This window comes from Callorhinus ursinus, unplaced genomic scaffold (genome assembly GCF_003265705.2).
Source record: "Callorhinus ursinus isolate GAN/ISIS: 27379988/994484 unplaced genomic scaffold, GSC_fseal_2.0 scaffold12, whole genome shotgun sequence".
Lineage (NCBI taxonomy): Eukaryota > Metazoa > Chordata > Mammalia > Carnivora > Otariidae > Callorhinus > Callorhinus ursinus.
In genome coordinates, this window is record NW_027397074.1 from 6,139,946 (window position 1) to 6,158,940 (window position 18,995).

At 40.5% G+C, this 18,995-nt stretch overlaps 1 long non-coding RNA gene across 1 annotated transcript in view; it reads right to left on the minus strand.

Annotated features, from left to right (window-relative positions):
• Positions 1-10,875: 10,875 nt before the first annotated feature.
• The window catches only part of LOC141373841 (uncharacterized), an 82,082-nt gene continuing 73,962 nt past the window's right edge, over positions 10,876-18,995 (minus strand). Inside the window, exon 3 of the long non-coding RNA XR_012380183.1 lies at positions 10,876-10,981. This is a non-coding gene — a long non-coding RNA (uncharacterized lncRNA). The remainder of the gene's footprint in view (positions 10,982-18,995) is intronic.

The window sequence follows — 18,995 nt, forward strand, 5'->3', positions numbered from 1 at the left end:
GCTTTTTTAGGCCTTGTCTATTAGCAATACAAATGGAAATATTTACACATGAAAAAATATGATATTTATGCTTAGTTTCAAAAAATTAGTGTGGGAGAGGAGTGGGCCATATAGATGAAACAAAAGTGGTCATGATTCAGTCATTATTGAAGCCAGGCAATGTGTACATGGGATTTCATTATAAATATTCACTCTATTTTTGTGTATGTGTCAATTTTTTTTTTTAAGATTTTATTTATTTATTTGACAGAGAGAGACACAGCGAGAGAGGGAACACAGCAGGGGGAGTGGGAGAGGGAGAAGCAGGCTTCCCGCGGAGCAGGGGCCCGACGCGGGGCTCGATCCCAGGACCCTGAGATCATGACCTGAGCCGAAGGCAGTCGCTTAAGCAACTGAGCCACCCAGGCGCCCAAAAACAATATTATTATTCTTAAATTGGAGATAATCCAGCTAAGTTTTACTTTCTGTGTGTGAAAAATACATTGCAAATGTGTTCTTAAAAAAGACAAGACAGAACCCCTAAGGATTTGTTATTCTTTGTTTCTCTTTCTCATTTAAGAATTAAGAACTAAAAAAAAAAAGACTATATAAATTACAAATTATTCTTTTCTTTAACAAGCATCCACTGAGGCTACACTAAATGCCAGACTCATTTTGCCATATATATTTGTGGAATTTTAGTTACAATTTAAAATTCAGATGGGGATATGAGGACACCAGGCAATTAGAAATCAGTACAGAATAACATTGTTAACAAAGCTAGCTAGCCACCCCCCAGAGATTTGTGCTTCCCTCCATAGTGAAGGCTAGTTCCAGGGATCCACATGGATCAAGATAGGGAGCCTGTGACTAGTTCCCGCCAGCAGAAGTGTTGTGACATCTCTCTCATCGACTGAAATAGCTAAGAAGCGTATGTGCCTTCTCTACTCTTCCTCCAATTTCCAATGTCTGAGCAACTCTGTGGACTTTGTATTAAAGATGGCAGAGGGATGCCTGGGTGGCTCAGTTGGTTAAGCGTCTGCCTTCAGCTCAGATCATGATCCCAGGGTCCTGGGTCGAGCCGAGCCGTGTGTTGGGCTCCCTGCTTAGCAGGAAGACTGCTTCTCCCTCTCCCTCTGCCCCTTCCCCACCCTGACTCATGCTCTCTCTCAATTAAAGAAATAAAATCTTAAAAACAAAAAACAATGGCAGATCTCCATCACCCTGGGCAACTAAATGGGACTGCAAGAGGCACAGCCCTCCCATCACCACCATCGGCTATACACAAATACTTACACACTACCATCACTGAACAAGAAGTATACTTCTGTGATGGTGATTACGCCACCGAGGTTTGGGGTTTTATCTCTAATGGAAGCCAGTGCACATATCAATTGATAAGTGGGATGCTGCAGTGTATATTCATGGGTGAAAAATCATTGCAGTTGAGAAAAATTAGAAGATGTTTCATGGAGAAGGTGGAGCTCAAGCTGGATTTTGAACTAGAAGCTGTGTGTAAATGACTGAATGGAGAGAAGAGTGGGAGTGGGAGTTACTGGAATAAGGAGCTAACACGGGAACCACAACAGGAGTTCACATGCCGCCAGGGAACAGGGAGAGCACCCCGATGGGCAGGTGCAGGTGGGAAGGGAGGGGAATAAGGATGAAGAGGCAGCGTGGGGGGAGGGTATGAAGATCCTTGAGAACCTAGGACCTGATTCAACAGCAACCACTGAAGTTGCTGGAGTACAAGAGTGCCTGTCAAAATGTCTGTTTTAGGAAAATCAGTGAGACAAAAGAGTGTAGGATGGACCTGAGGGAAATAGATTAGCTGGAGTGACAATCCAGTTTAGATATAATTAGAGACCCTACTGGCACACGCAGTAGAAAGGAAGGGGTAAATGCCAGTGTCCTCTTAAAGCACAAATCCGCAGGGCTGGACAACAGAAGAAAAAACCTGAAACTAAAAGATTGTTCAATCAGGAGATCTATGTCTAGTCCTAACTATGTCTAATAGTAACTCCTCGAATTTTAAGTTCTATTGTTTGAGGCATCATAGTTAATATCTCTGTTTTATTCTTCCTCTGTAAAATGAGGAGACAGAACCAGAGGTCCCCAAAGTTCTTTTCATCTGCGGAACCCAGTGGTTATGAAATCACAAAGGAAAACATAAAACAACCAATGTAAATGACATATCCAGTAGCCGATAGAGAAAGGGAAATACTCCACTGGATGGCTGAAACCGTTTATTTGAATTGTTACCAATCTTTTGTACTACAATGTAGTGATGCATGATGCAAAGAACTTTAACTCTCCAAGATTTTCACTTACACCTTGGTTTTAAGAACAATATCCGGGGGCGCCTCGGTGGCTCAGTTGGTTGGGCGACTGCCTTCGGCTCAGGTCATGATCCTGGAGTCCCGGGATCGAGTCCCGCATTGGGCTCCCTGCTTGGCAGGGAGTCTGCTTCTCCCTCTGACCCTATCCCCTCTCATGTGCTCTCTCTCTCTCTCATTCTCTCTCTCAAATAAAGAAATAAGATCTTAAATAAAAAAAAGAATATCGGAATATAATTTGCCACAACAGTTACACTAGTTGCAGTATTCTCTCTTAGAGATGAAAATAACTCCAAAGTTTATTTCCTGATTTTAAAGATAAAAAACATGGACACACTTTTAAAAAAGGTGGTTTCACATATATGCAATAGCATCAACTTTATTATTACCATCAAATCACCGAGAGCACTAGCTCCTTTTTTGCCTAGATAACTATGAAGTAACTTGAAAATATTATTTGGTTTTCTGTCTTTTATTACTGAAGTTATAATTGACATATGTTATATTAGTTTCGAGTGTACAACATATTGATTAGATAATTCTATGCATCACTCAGTGCTCACTACGACGAGAGTAGTCACCATCTGTCACCATACATTATTACTATATTAATGGCTATATTCCTTATGCTGTATTTTTCATCTCTGACCCAGTGCTCCACGCAGAACGTGCCCTCTTTAATACTCATCTCCGTAGCATATTAATTTTACAACTGGAAGGTTTTTTCTCTTAATTCCCTTTATCTATTCCTCTAGCCCCCCGCCCACCTCCCCTCTGGCAACCACTCATTTCTTCTCTGCATTTAAGGGTCTGTTTGTTTCTTTGTTCATTTGTTTTGGCTTTTAGATTCCACATATAAGTGAAATCACATGGTATTTGTCTTTCTCTTACTTATTTAACTTAGCATGATACCCTCCAGGCCCATTCATGTTGTTGCAAATGGCAAGATCTCATTCTTTTTTTGCGGCAGAATAACATTCCATTGTAAATATATGTATCACTTCTTTATCCATTCATCTACTGATAAGAACTTGGGTTGCTTCCATATCTTGGCTATTGCAAATAAGCTGCAATAAACATAGGGGTGTACGTATCTTTTCAATTTAGTGTTTTTGTTTTCTTTGAGTAAATACCCAGTAGTGGAATTACGGGATCATATAGTATTTCTATTTTTAATACTTGAGGAACCTCCATACTGTTTTCCACAGTGGTTCCATCAAATTAACATTCCCACCAGCAGTACATGAAGGTTTCCTTTCATCCACATCCCCACCAACACCTGTTATTTCTCGTCTTTTTGATACTAGCCCCTCTAACAGGTATGAGGTGATATCTCATTGTTGTTTTGTGTTTCCCTGATGATTTAGTGATATTAATCTTCTTTTCATGTGTCTGTTGGTCATCTGTATGTCTTTTTTGGAAAAATGTCTATTCAGGTCCTCTGCCCATTTTTTCATTGGACTGCTTGGCTTTTTTGTTTTGAGGTTTTTTTGTTTTTTTTTTTTTTGGTGTTGAGTTGTATAAGTTCTTTATATATTTTGGATATTAACCCCTAATCAGATATATCATTTGCAAATATCTTTTCACATTCACTAAGTTGCCTTTTTGTTTTGTTCATGGTTTCCTTTCCTGTGCAAAAACCTTTTATTTTGGTGTAGTCCCAATAGGTTATTTTTTTTGTTTTTGTTTCTCTTGCCTGAGGAGAGAGATCCATAAATATGTTTCTAAGGCTGATGTGTCTTATCTTTCTTTTAGGAGTTTAATGGTTTGAGGTCTCACATTTAGGCCTTTAATGCATTTTGAGTTTATTCTTGTGTATGGTGTAAGAAAGTGGTTTAGTTTCATTCTTTTGCATGTAGCTGTCAAATTTTCCCAGCACCATTTATTTTATTTTTTTAAAGATTTTATTTATCTTAGAGAGAGAGACAGAGCACAAGCAGGGGGAGAGGCAGAGGGAGGGGGACAAGGAGACTCCCTGCTGAGCAGTGAGCCCAACGCGGGGCTTGATCCCAGGACCCTGAGATCATGACCTGAGCCAAAGGAAGATGCTTAACCAACTGAGCCACCCAGGCGCACCTGTAATATTTTTTTAAGATTTACTTATTTGAGAGAGAGAGAGAGAGAGAGCAGGGGGAGGGTCAGAGGGAGAGGGAGAGAGAGAATCTCAAGCAGACTCCCTGGTGAGCACAGAGCCCAACACAGGGTTCTATCTCACAACCCTGAGATCATGACCTGAGCTGAAACCAAGAGTCCAATGCTCAACCTACAGAGCCACCCAGGTCCCCCTGCTTATAATATTAAGTATGCACCTACCCTATGATCCATCCAGCAATTACATTCCTAAATACTTACCCAAGGGAAAGGAAAACAATGTTCACAAGAACACTTGGACAAAAATGCTCATAGCAGCTTTATCATGGCCCAAATGTGAAAAACACTCAGATTTCATCAATAGGAGAATGGACCGTAGGACAGTCATGTAACAGAATACCACTCAGGGCGCCTGGGTGGCTCAGTTGGTTAAGCGACTGCCTTTGGCTCAGGTCATGATCCCGGAGTCCCAGGATCGAGTCCCGCATCGGGCTCCCTGCTCAGCAGGGAGTCTGCTTCTCCCTCTGACCCTCCCCCCCTCTCATGTGCTCTCTCTCTCACTCGCTCTCTCAAATAAATAAATAAAATCTTTAAAAAAAAAAAGAATACCACTCAGTGGTAAAAAGGAACTAATTATTGGTGCACACAACATGGATGAATCTCAACATTATGCTGAAATGAATGAAGTCTTGCCCATAAAGCATATACTTTATAATTCCATCCATAGGAGGTTCTAAAACAGGCAAAACTAATCTGTGGTGGTAAAAATTAGAACACTGGTTGCCTGGGGTAGGGGCAAGGTGGGTGAGAATCTACTGGAAGGAAGCATGAGGAAATGTTCTGGAGTGATAGTAATATTCTCTGTCTTGATAGGGGTTGAGGTTACACAGGTGTCTACATTTGTCCAAACTCAGCAAATGGTGAGCTAAATATTTGTACAGGTCATAGATGTACATACCACTTGAAAGAAAAAAAATTATAAACCAATATAGAACACTAGTTAATGATATGCACGCTAAAACTTTAGAGATGAAGTATATTGATACATCTGTAACTTATTGCATCAAAAAATTATGATGGATTGACGGATGCATGGAAGAATGGACAAATGCACAGATGGGTGATAAAGCAAATATAATAAAATGTTCACAGTAGAATATATATGTGCGGGCATACAGATATTTGCTATACAATTATTTCAACCTTTCTGCATGTTTGAAATTTATCAAAATAAGATGTTGGGTGGTGAAAGAAAAAAAATGGGACCTCAATTATATTTCTTATCATGATGTTTGATCAAAAGGTAATGACAATTGATAAAATAAATGTTAGAGCAACAGGAAAAGAGGGATTTGGCCATAAAATGAGGTCAGTGAACATTTAGTAAGCTCCTGATTCCCTAAGGTGGGTCTAGCTTTTTATGAAAGATATTAGATTTAATAAAAGTGTTAAAACTGTGGACACTGATGTCAGTATCCATCATTGAAGGGATCTGCAGAAAGAAAATCAGTGTGGGGGTGAGGGAGACTACAAAGAACAAAGGAAATAAAACTGAATTAAAGAGAATAGGGAAAAGCAAATGAATAGAACAAAATGTCCATTTCCATTTTGACCGATTTCATAAAAAAGCAAAATGGCCAAGTGTGAACTCTACAGAATCATGGTAGTGATTTTTTGTACACACATTTTCAGGTTCTGAATTAAGAGCTTCAGTGAGATTTTATGTGCTATTTGAACACTTACTATGCAAAATGTGGCAGAAAAACAGGCACGTTGATCTTGGTTTTAGTATCTGTCAAAGCAGTAATCAAGGTAAATGTGACTGGAGGCTCCGCTTCAAAAACAAAGGGAAGGGCAGAAAAATTCAGCAGACAGAACTGAGGTTCGTGGGGGAAAGAAGTGTTATGGAGGGCACTTCCAGAACTGAAGATGAAAGGTTTCGTCATTAATGCGATACAAGTCTGTCCGTAATGAACTATTTGACTCCTGTCTTTCTCAAAACAGATTTTCTTTGAGCCTTACACCCTGAACTGTGCTGTGTCCCTGAAGATATCACAGAATGGCCTATTTCCACTTGTTAATCCTAGACCTAAATGCTAATCTTTTACCTCACCTGTTAGAGGATAGTTTAAATTAGCTTTATTGATCGCAGAACTAGACACGCATTAAAATGTCTTTTAGAGTCCCTGACCTAGCAGAGCATGAGAAGTATCTCAAGTATGAAATAAATGCAGAGTGGTGTTGGTAAGGGGTTATATATTCAAGCACAAGCACAACATTTAGTTTTTATAATACAGATTTTTTTAATTCTACAGAGAAAAAAATTACTTGCAATATTGAACCACTACTGTCTGCCGTAGGTAAACATAAAGAATCTTAAATCAGTTGACTTAATCAATTTAGCACATTCACATGTTTTTTTCAAGGAAATTCAATATCCTGCCATTACAACACCTTTGACTGCAGTCTTGATACACAGGTTGCAATCTTTTAGAAGGTAATACTAGAATTTCACCTACTTAACCTCAATTGAATGTAAGTACTTTAAAAACCTGTTTATTTAAGAATTAAATAATTTGTTTTTCTGGTTATTAAACATTATTAACCTGTATTTATGAAATAGGATTCTGCAAAAGAATTATTAATCCAGAAAAGTCTTCGACATGACATCTGAAAAGAGATTTTACTTGCCACTTAAAGCATGAATATCACTTACCTTCTGCAGTTTCGCTGGGGTGGTGTGGTCAGGCATGGTGATACTGAGCTGTAAGGTACCTGGTTTGGCCAGTGGGTGGCTCAGAGGTCCTGTGGGCATGCACATGTGGGCTGACCCAAGGGCACTTCTATCGGATGTGCATTAGCGACAGCTAGGGGAGCAGAGACTTCAAATACTCAGGAGCAGAGCAAATGGCTTCCGCCCTACGCCCCTATCCTTAGAGTCACCCTTAGAATGACTGAGCCACATAGGATGTACAGGACAAGGAAGTAAGAACCATTAGGAAGGGCTCTGCCATACAGAGAGATACTTAAGATATCTCACTCAATCGTCACAAACATTTGAATGAAGTAGTTACTGTTATTACCTCTTGCACAGATAAGGAAATTAGATGTCAGAGAAATTAAATAATTTGTCTAATGCCACAAGGTGGTCAGGAATGGAAACTGGACTCAAACCCAAGACTACAAAACCCTGCATTTAACTATTACACTACGGAAACAGGCCTGAGCCTGAGTGCCCAGGGAGGCTTCCCAGAGGAGTAAGACGGGCAATAAGTATTACAGGGATTGGATAAACAGAAAAGGAGAGGCTTTTTTTTTTTTTAAGATTTTATTTATTTGAGAGAGAAAGAGAGCACAAGCAGGGTGAGTGGCAGACAGAGGGAGAAGGAGTAGCAGGCTCCCCACTAAGCAAGGAGCCCCACCTGGGGCTCGATCCCAGGACCCCAGGATCATGACCCGAGCTGAAGGCAGATGCTTAACTGACTGAGCCACCCAGGCGCCCCAAACCCTGGGTATTATATAAGACTGATGAATCACTGACCTCTACCTCTGAAACTAATAATACATTATATGTTAACTGATTGAATTTAAATTAAAAAATTAAAAATAAAAGAATAAAATATCTTTTCCTTTATAGATAAAAAAAAGAGTTTGGACGCTTAACTGACTAAGCCACCCAGGTCCCCCCTTTTCTTTTCTTTTTTGAAATAATTATTTTAATAAGGGAGAAGGTACTATAATCCATCTCTGCATATACATGGAAATTAAAGATCAAACCTCTACCACACGCCCTACCCACCACAGGGCCTTTGTATATATTGCTCCTTCTGCCTAGAAAGCAATTCTTTTCCTCATCACCTTGGTTACTGCTACCCATCCATCTGTTCAGTTCAACACTGATCTCCTAAGAGAGCCTCAGCCAACTTCCCCTGCCTTGGTCAAATCCCTCCTTAGTGTATGCATTCACTGAACCAAGCACTTCTCCTTGTTAGGATTTATTGTACTTACTCTATTTACGAATGGGAATAAACGCAAAAAAGAATACATAATTGAATAAACAAATCAACAGAACCCAGGTCCGCCTAGGGCAGTTGCTCCTACATTTTCCACATTTGTACACTATTTATAAAAGGAACAGTTGGAAGATCCAAGGCTATTTTACCTGGCAAAGAGAGAATTTACGGGAGAGGATTGGACAGCTGTCCTCAAATGTCTGAAGAACTACCCTGTTGAAGAAAGATTAGACATATTCTGCATAGCTCCAGAGGGCAGAACAAAGACAAATGAGGTGAAAGTCCAGGGAGGCATGTTTCATTACCACCTAAGGAAATCAAATATGTAACAATGAGACCTGTCCAAGTAGGAAGCAGGCTGTCTGTGAGGGAGGTGAATATTCAAACAAAGGCTGGAGAAACCACCTGTCAGGGCTGCTGTAGTGGAAATTCCTGTTCCGGTAGGCAAGTGTTTAGCCACTTAGGCCTTTCTGAGCCTAATGTGCTTTTATACGTCTGGGAGGGACTTGAAAGCAAAACTGAATTTGATCTGTAACTGACCTGAAGGAGAGAGAGTTGCAATGAGTTCTTATGATACCCAACCACTATTGGGCCCCGTAAGTAATACATCTGCATTTGTGGGTGGCACTGAGGAGGTCTCTGAGAGCCAGCATTCCAACGACAGTCAGAGCCTTGCAGCTGCCAGTGTGACTAACAGTAGGGAACACGCCAGCGTACAAGGGACTGATCCCAGGGTCACCCCTCCTCCTCCAAGTCGAATATGTCCCTCCCCCTCCTCCACCCCCTCTCCCACTCCCAGTCCACATACACACAAACCCGTTTCTGCAGTGGGAGCTGTCACGGTGTGCTGACCCCAACTACTTCTGGAAGATGTTCTTTTTCCCAGCTTCTCAAGGCTACCTCTTATGCGGAGTGCAATCTTACAGCAATGTTTCTCTCTCCTCATGCAAACATTTCTGAGAATAAAAGAAGTCCTGAGAGAAAAGAAACTAAAAGTCGTCTTTTTAACACACCATTTCTATCTTGATTTCACAAAAACAAAGGCCTCAAAAATCACATGGAGGCCGAAAACTAGGAATCCTGATTTGGAAACTGAGGTCACCAACATTCGGATGAAGGTGAGCTGGCAGATCTCTTAATTGTTATTCTCAGCGGGTCCAGGCCTGGATCAACAATGACAGCTTTGCTATAGGGAAATGTTATCTGTCTAATAACCAGTTAAGCAGATTCTGGAATCCAACCCATTTGTGAGCAAATTCAATACACTGTAATGGTGTTAAAAATTTCAGGATAATTTATCATTGATATTTCAAACCACAGTGTCTATCTTGCTGTCAGATAAAACCTTTGGTAATCCAATCATGAAACATTTATTGAGCACCTACTACATGCCAAGCACTATGCTAGGCACTGGTTAGGGGGAGGGAAACAAAACGGACACGATCCCTGATGTGACAGGGTTTATTACCTAATTTACACAATAAAATAAGAAGCAAACTACAAACCGATAATCCCTATGAAGGGAAAGGGTCAGCAGACTCCTAATACGTATTTGAACATGTAGGCTTTCCTGAGGAAGAGACCTTTCCCTGAGCAATTAAGAATAAATGAGAATTAACTATGTGAAGGGTCAGGGAAAGGACATTCCTGGCAAAAAGCACATTCCAAAGCTCTGGGGTATGAAAGAATTTGGTTCCTTTAAGACATGGACAGAGAAAGCCAAGACCAGCAAGGGCAAAAAGCCTTGAGAGGACACCGAGGAAGAACGCAGGGCCAGATCCCGTTAGAGCCTCGGCAGCAACTGAAGGTTACTCTAAAGGCATTCGGAAGCCCCACAAGAGGGGAATGAGGCAATTTGTATTTTTAAAACGATTATTCAAAAGGTCAGACATGCGGAGAATGGATTAAGTGAAGGAAAGAATCATGTCTCTTTCTACATAAATTCTCCATTCACAAAAATGACAACTTCCAATTTACAGCCATATTAATGTAGCATCTTTAGAGTCATTTCTTTTACATGATCATAAAAGCCTAACATCCCACACATTTTTTGTTTACTAGGCAACTCTCTCCCAAGGAAACAGACTATTGCTAAGTGAATGAAAATTGAAATCTTTTTTATTTGGGCATTATAAATTCTAACTCACATTGAGATGAAGACAGATTACTGTCTCCATGCAGAGGAGGGGGTAAAAATAAATGCTTTTTTATGTAATATCACATTTAGAATTTATCTCTATTTTATAATCAAGGGAAACTATGCACTTCACGGAGAATGCTGGGGTAGAAACAGAGCCAGCATTAGACATTCTCCATTCTTGACTGTTTCTGTTTTTGTTTCCTGGTACTATTTCTTTCTGTGGTGCATCGTAGGAGTAGGCAGTCGTCCTCTTCATCATTCTCATCAAATTTCAGTGTAGACTTCTAGCAAAAGTGAATAGGTGTAACTGGGTAATTCGATACTTTGCAAAATGTGCTCTTCCCTTACTGCTCTGAGAACAGGATCCTTGGCATAGTGAGTTCATGGTATCCATCAGGAAAGGGGGCTGGAAATTCGTCTATCTTAAAGAAGGAATGCAAAGGCAAAATAGTTTCTGGCATTCAAAACTGGATCATGCAGCAATCCAGGCTATTTTCCAAATACCTAGTCCCTCCCTGCTTTCCAACTAAGCCTAAAGGGTCCATTCTCATGGTTTTGTCAGTTTAGTTTGTTAGTTGCTTGTTTTGTTAAGTGAGGTTAATATGAAAGTGGATGCTTCATGGAAGTAGGATGTCACATTAGGGGAAGTAAACAAAAGCTTACTCTTTCTTAGTCCCAGGGAATTGCAGAAAGGAGAAAGAGACCAAGAGAAAAAGAATCCGTCCGTTAAACATGTATGCTGAGGACTCCTTTCAGTGAACTGCATTAAATCCATGATTTTCCAACCTTAACGTGCCTCAAATCAACCTAGAAGACTAGTTAGAACAGTTGCAGGGCTCCACCCCCAGAGTTTCTGATTCAGTAGGTCTGAGGTTGGACTGGAGAATCTGCATTTTTCACAAGTTCCTAGGTAACGGTGAGGCTGCTTCTCCAGGGACCACACTTGGAAAACTGGTGTTGAATAAATGAAAGTAATACCAACGGCATAGGAGTTTATCCTTGATTTTCACATAGTGCCTTGGAAAGAGATCACTTCTGTGGCTGACCCTTGCTGAAACCTGGTGTGCTGCCAAACCTTTCCAATTCACCCCGCATCAGTAGGGACACATAAATCACACCCTCTTCCCATTGAAACAGGGCATCCCTTTACAGAGAGAAATAGGATGGAGGGGTATCCCAGGGACTGAGAATTTTTTCCTAGAAAGACATGTTGCCCAAGGGCAACATGTTTAAATTTCCAAATCAAGCTATTCTTAAATCACACTGGACACACCGTCAGGTTTCTTTCGCCTTTATTTCCCTTTCTAAATAGCCATGTCAGGCTTCATAAGGCCATCTGCTTATCCTTTTTCTTTTCCCACTGGCTAGCATGTGAGCCCAGTTGGGATGGTGGTGAGCTATCTTCTGCAGTGTGAGTGATAAAAGGCAACATCTTCAAGAATGGCAAAGCCACAAATTAGAAGGAGCCTCAGTCCCAGACACTGGGAAGCCACCTTATTGACCGTGGATTTTATTTGTTTAACTCATCATATGTTGGGCCCACTTGATACCGTAGTCTGACCTGTATCCCAACCAATACAAATGGAAGGAGAGGCAGGAGCTGTGTGAGAATACACACATTCGTTGCAGCGCAGTGTTTAAACTGTGCAAACATGGTCCACTCTTTCCACAGTGATATTTAGTGCCTCGCCCAGGGCTTTAGTTAGATCAGTCCTTTAGTGCTTCACTCTTCTTTTGATTTCCAGTTTCCCTCTCCTTTTTTTTTTTTTTCAAGATTTTACTTATTCGAGAGAGAGAGAGAGCGTGTGTGCACACAAGCAGGGGGAGGGGCAGAGGCAGAGGCAGAAGCAGACTCCCCGCTGAGCAGGGAGCTGGGTGGGGGACTCGATTCCAGGACCCCGGGATCATGACCTGAGCCTAAGACAGACAATCAACTGAGTCACCCAAGTGCCCCAGTTCCCCTCTCCTTCTTGACAGTTCTTTGTCTATCATCGTTGCATCTACTGAGTTCTAGCAATCTATGTAACTTCACCTCATGCTTTATTAGTATTTCTTCTACAGCTTCTTTAACGTCCTTACAAATGTCTCAGGAATGGGGCGCCTGGGTGGCTCAGTCGTTAAAGCGCTGCCTTCGGCTCAGGTCATGATCCCAGGGTCCTGGGATCGAGCCCCACATCGGGCTCCCTCCTCTGCGGGAAGCCCACTTCTCCCTCTCCCACTCCCCCTGCTTGTGTTCCCTCTCTTGCTGTCTCTCTCTCTCTGTCAAATAAAACAAACAAACAAAACAAAAACAAATGTCTCAGGCATTTTTAATACCTTGTAAGAACTTTTGAATATTTGAGTAATAAATACCCAAAAGAATACACTTGTTTTAAATTGTCATTATCAACTTTTCACTTCTGAGTTCATAGGTATAATTTATGAATTTATGAATTAACAGATATTTTCATTTAGATGATAATGTGAAAATTACATTCAGCTGAACCTTAGCACAGCATACCTAAAAATATATACATATATTTATGATTTACTTATATGTATACATTTATTTCTATTTATTTACATACATATTCCCCTGAACTTTAATTTACCCTTATGTGTGTATATAATAGACACAGAGATTGACAGCTTCTATTGAATAAAAAATTCTATAAAATACACTCAAATCCCTATTCATTTAGTAGTCAAATAGTTTAATCAAGTTTGTCTCTTTGTAAACTCAATAGGCATTCACATAATGTTTAATATTCTTAAATTTGTGTTTTTGCCCCCAAATACTGTATTATTTGTTAAAAACAAACAAACAAAAGACCTACCAGGCACTGGCACTCAGACTGTAGGACCCATATGAATATTAAGGTCCTATTCAGTCCTGATTGTATATCAATTTTGAAATATTTTTGGTGTTTATAGAAGTCACAACTCAATCAATTGCTAAAAGCAGCCAGTAAGTACTCTTTGAATTCCTTTCTGAACTGTTACATCACTGACTTGGTTTGGGCAAGGTTAAACAATTTGAAAAGCTAATATACATCACAGTTCATCTTCCTCCTGGGCCAACTAATATAATACTATTTTGTACCTCCCTCCATTCAAAGCACCAATAGTCAGGCAGTTCTCTTTCCAAAGAAACCAAAAAAACAGAGCTTTAAAAAGTAAAGTAAGTATGGGCACCTGGGTGGCTCAGTTGGTTGAGCAGCTGCCTTCAGCTCAGGTCATGACCCCAGGGTCCTGGGATGGAGTCCCACATCGGGCTCCCTGCTCAGCGGGAAGCCTGCTTCTTCCTCTGCCTGCCGCTCCCCCTGCTTGTGCTCTCTCTCTCTCAAAAATAAATATATTTTTTTAAAAGTTAAAGAAAAAGGGGCTCCTGGGTGGCTCAGTCGTTAGGCATCTGCCTTCGGCTCAGGTCATGATCCCAGGGTCCTGGGATCGAGCCCCATATAGGGCTACCTGCTCGGCAGGAAGCCTGCTTCTCCCTCTCCCACTCCCCCTGCTTGTGTTGCCTCTCGCTATCTCTTTCTCTGTCAAATAAATAAATAAAAATCTTAAAAAAAAAGTTAAAGAAAAAAGTAAAGTACTCGGAGCATCATCAATACAAAATTATACAAACATGGCAAATTTTATTTAAAACATTTTAGAGTGCTTTCAAATGTAGTTTCCTAAGAAGGGAACAAGTGTATATATTCTCTTAAGCTCTAATGCTTCAGGAAACCACAAAACAATAATTTTATCAGCTGAGCCAGCTACTGATCATATTGACGGGATTAGAAGCCATGACTAGGAGACTGAAACAATGAGCATTTGTGACCAGCTACAGGAACACAGCAAACCCAGAGACGTATGCATTCCCTGGGAACCGGTGCTTAAGACAGAGCCAGTAGTCCGATGTCAGGAGGGCGGGCCATTGTGAGTTCTGCAGCACACATCTGCAGGAGTTCAAAGCAAGTCTTGAATCACATAGAAAACAAAGGCCAAAGCAAGGCACAGCATTAAGAATCCCCAAGACAAGAATTCAGAATCATATATATAAGGCGCATCACAATGTCCTGCCCATTGGTCATCTGAGCGGATCTAGTTGCAACAAGCATACTGCGTAGTAGCTGCAGGTAAATCAGTCCCAGCCATTCCTTCTACCATAGTGGCCTCCCAGAGACTGGGGACTAAACATGCCATTCGTCTTCACCACTAACCATCAGTTGGGGCTTCAGGAGAAAAACCAGACTGCTTATAGACTAAATAAAGAACTTATATTTTCTCTTTGTGTCTGAGCTGTAGTGTGAGTTAAATTTCCACCCTGCTACGTTAGCTATCAGCTGGACTTCAAGCAGAATCAAAGGGCAAAGAGAGTCTGAAATTAGGCATGGGAATGTCTAGCTAGCCAGAGAAGTACAAAGAGACTAAATGAAGCACACATACACACCCCTTTTTTCTTTTTTTTACAGCTTTATTGACATAACATTCACATACTGTATAATTTACCCGTTTAAAGTATATAATCCGACGGCCTTTAGTATGTTCACAGACTTGTACATCCATCACCACAATCAATTTTAGAACACTTTCATTACCCCAGAGAGAAACCCCCACAGCCCTACCCCATGCCATCACTCTAGGCAACCACTAATCTACTTTCTGTCAGTATGGATTTGCCTATTTGGAAATCTCATATAAAGAGAATCATAAATATGTGGTCCTTTATGACTGGTTTCTTTCACTTAGCATGTTTTCAACATTCATTCATGTTATGTCATACATGTATCAGTACTTCATTCCTTTTAATTATTGAATAATATTACATTTAGTGGGTTTACCACATTTTACTTATCCATTCATCAGCTAATGGACATTTAGGTTGTTTCTATTCTTTGGCTGTTATGAATAATGCTGCATGAACATTCATGTACAAGCTCCTGTGTGGACAAGTGTTTTCATTTCTCTTGGGTATACCTCTAAGTGGAGTTGCTGGATCGTATGGTAACTCTGTGTTTAACTATTTGAAGAACTACCAGACTGTTTTCCAAAGTGGCTGCACCATTTTCCATTCCCATCAGCAGTGTATGAGGGTTCCAATTTCTCCATATTCTTGCCAGTTAGTTCTTATTATCTGTCTTTGTCATTATAACATTCCACCTCCTATTTAAAAATCTCAAACAGATCTTCTGGATCTTTGGATCTAGTAACCGAACCAGTTCCTTGGTTAGCAAAGCCCACCTACAAAAAGCAAAATTCTTGGGTGCCTGGGTGGCTCAGCCCGTTAAACGTCTGACTCTTGATCTGCACTCAGGTGTTGACCTCAGAGTTGTGAGTTCAAACCCCATGTTAGGCTCCATGTTGGGCTTCACGCTAGGCATGGAGCCTACTTTAAAAAAAAAAACAGGCAAAATTCTGAGCACACACATGCCTAATGAGCAAGCAGGAAGAAAAGGCCATAGGGGACCCAGGGGACCCAGTCCCTTCTGACTATAAACACAAAGGAGGTCTGGATTGAGATTGCTTCTAACTGAACTTGTTTGAGGCATGACTAGGACACGATATGTAGGTGAGAGGAGATGAGCAAAGGTTGGGACTTCACTTGACAATTCAATGGAGAGGGGAATACGGGGCCATTGCTAAACTCAGACTATTATCTTCTCTCCTCCATTCCTAGTTGATATTTTTCCACCAGAGTACATACTAAAAACCTTGGGGATCTCCTCTACCTTTAAAGTTCTGTGATTCCATGACTTTATTCCTGTAAGGACAATTTAAATGGATCGTGCAAAGTATGTCTTTTAAAAAGAGAAGGCTTTATCTTAATGAGATTCAGTTTAAGTGTTCTTAATGTTTTTACTTTTCATACATGTGAAACTAACATAATATTGTATGTCAACTATACTTTGATTAAAAAATTTACTTTTAATGTTTCCTGAAGCTTGTTGAAATATTATAACTCTATCTATAGCATTAGTGTTTCCTAGAAGTCACTAAAAATTCCTATAAGTGTACCTAAGAAAAAGGTGAATATAGTTAAAAGGGAAATAATACATTTATTCCTTGGAAAGTACACTGATTACTATTTAGCCAGTTAGAGAATTGTGTTCTTTCACCCTTGAGAATTGTGCCATGGAGTAAATTAATTTCTTCGAATTGCAATATAATGACCACATCTGAAAATATAGGAAAAAATGAAATAGAAGGATGGAGGATTCAAAATAAGGAGAGCCATTGCCAAACAAAATACCAACCAACCAAATTAGAATATATTACACATGCTCTTCCTTATGTAACATGGAAGGAAACTGCAATTATTATTTGGTTAATAAGGCACTTCCTGGGCCCTAAAGTTACTAGTTCTTCACTTCAACATACATTTGTTGTGTAACTGCTGTGAGCCGGAAACCTTGTTAACTGCTAAAATAAATAAGAAGGTCTCTGCTAGCAAAAAGCAACAGAGAGCTTGGCCTCTGCCAGGCAGATGCAAACACACTATCCAGATGCAATCCATTCTATGGCTACGAAAGGAAAGAAGCAGAGTGGAAATGGTGAAAAGGAGTGATTTACACCTAAATTGGGGAAGGAAGGGAAAGAGGAGAGGGAGGACAAAGAAATAGGGGCACAGGGAACATGACCAGTGAACCTGGCTTTATAAGGAGTGGGAAGGATTTCACCAAGCAGAGAGAGACAAGACATTTGTGAAAACATTCTAGTGGGAAAGCAAATATTTTGGAAACTTATAAGGTTTAACCATAAGAAAATGTCAATAGTCAACCATTTGTGGCCTATAAAAACAGCACATTCACATAGTTCCAACTCATACAAAACAAAATAATCTCCATGGATGTGTAGGGTGAATGTTTAGGACTTGTAGAATTAGAAAAGAAGTTGGGGTCAGAGTAGGAAGAGCCTTGAATCGCCTTCTAAGGTTTCAACTTTATCCCATAGGTGATGGAGCAGTCAATTCACAAAAGAACTTTTGACAAATGACCAATAAATGTATTTATTTTTTTAAAAAAGATTTTATTTATTTATTTGTCAGAGCAAGAGAGAAAGAAAGAGAGAGAGAGAGAGAGAGAGAGATACCACAAGCAGGGGGAGTGGCAGGCAGAGGGAGAAACAGGCTTCCCGCTGAGCAGGGAGCCCGATGCGGGGCTCGATCCCAGGACCCTGGGATCATGACCTGAGCCGAAGGCAGACGCTTAACCAACTGAGCCACCCAGGCGTCCCCCAATAAATTTATTTTTAATGTCCAAAGAATTTTAGGCTTCAATGAAAACTATATATCATTTTCAATACCACAAAGAAAAAAATTTTAACGATAATATTCAATGCTATTAAAGACCCAGGGAAACAGGATGCTCTCATACACTGCTGTGTGCATACACTGGAATAATCTTTCTGGAAGACAATTAGAATACCGTTTGACTAAGCGTTCTAGGACTTTATCCCAAAGAGAGTCATGGATATTAGAAAAAAAAAAAAGTTTAGCCACCAAGATATTCTTAATGTCCAACAATAGCAAGTTGGTTAAACCAATCAGGAATCATCCTTATAACTTAACACTATGTAGCTACTTTAAATATTTAGATGAATATTTAGTGACATGGAAGTGCTCATGAACTTTTGTTATGTGAAAACATTAGGTTAGAAAACAGTACATGTGTCAGGCAGGGCTCTGAAGAACTAGGTCAGCTGACCACGTTTGAGTTTCAGGGTCCCCATTTAAAGTCGTGTAGACCTTGAGCAAGTAACCTAGCCTCTCTGTAACTCAGGTTCAACATCTGCAAACTGGGGATAATACCAATACGTGCAGGATAAGTTGTAAAAATTAAATGAGGTAATACACACAGAGCATACTTCATACATAAATATATTTTGAGATTTGCCTGGCATATAATAAGCACTAAGAGTTGGCTGTTGTTAATATTGTTAGTATTTGTTGCCAGTAAGTTAAGTCAACTTTCAAGCTAATTCAAGGAGCAAAGGTGGAAAGACAAACCACTGGGCAAGAACCACACCCAGAGCACTCCGAAAAACTGGTCCTGTGAAGTTATGACCGCGGCGGCCAAGCACCAACCTCATGATCTGCAATCCAAGTCGTGGATGCTGGATACCGCACCCTGCCACAGAAGAGCTGTCTCTCCTGCCACTGGAGACCGGATGCAGCTGCCACTGCTGCTGTGCCCTGGCCAGAACAGATTCTGCGTCATCCCTGCGGCTTTGAGTCACCAGCTCTTGAATCAAAGTCGAGAGAGGATGCATCTGCTTGGCTGCACCAGGTCCCGAGTTCCCAGATGTAAGAGAGGTCAAGAAGAGGAGCAGTGAGCACTCTGATCACATAGAGAAGGTAGATTCTACTTGGTAAGACAAGGTCAACACACTTCGCAAATGCATTCATCGAGCAACTAAAGAGAGAATAAATGACCCCTCTATGGTTTTAAAAATATAAATAAAGCCTGA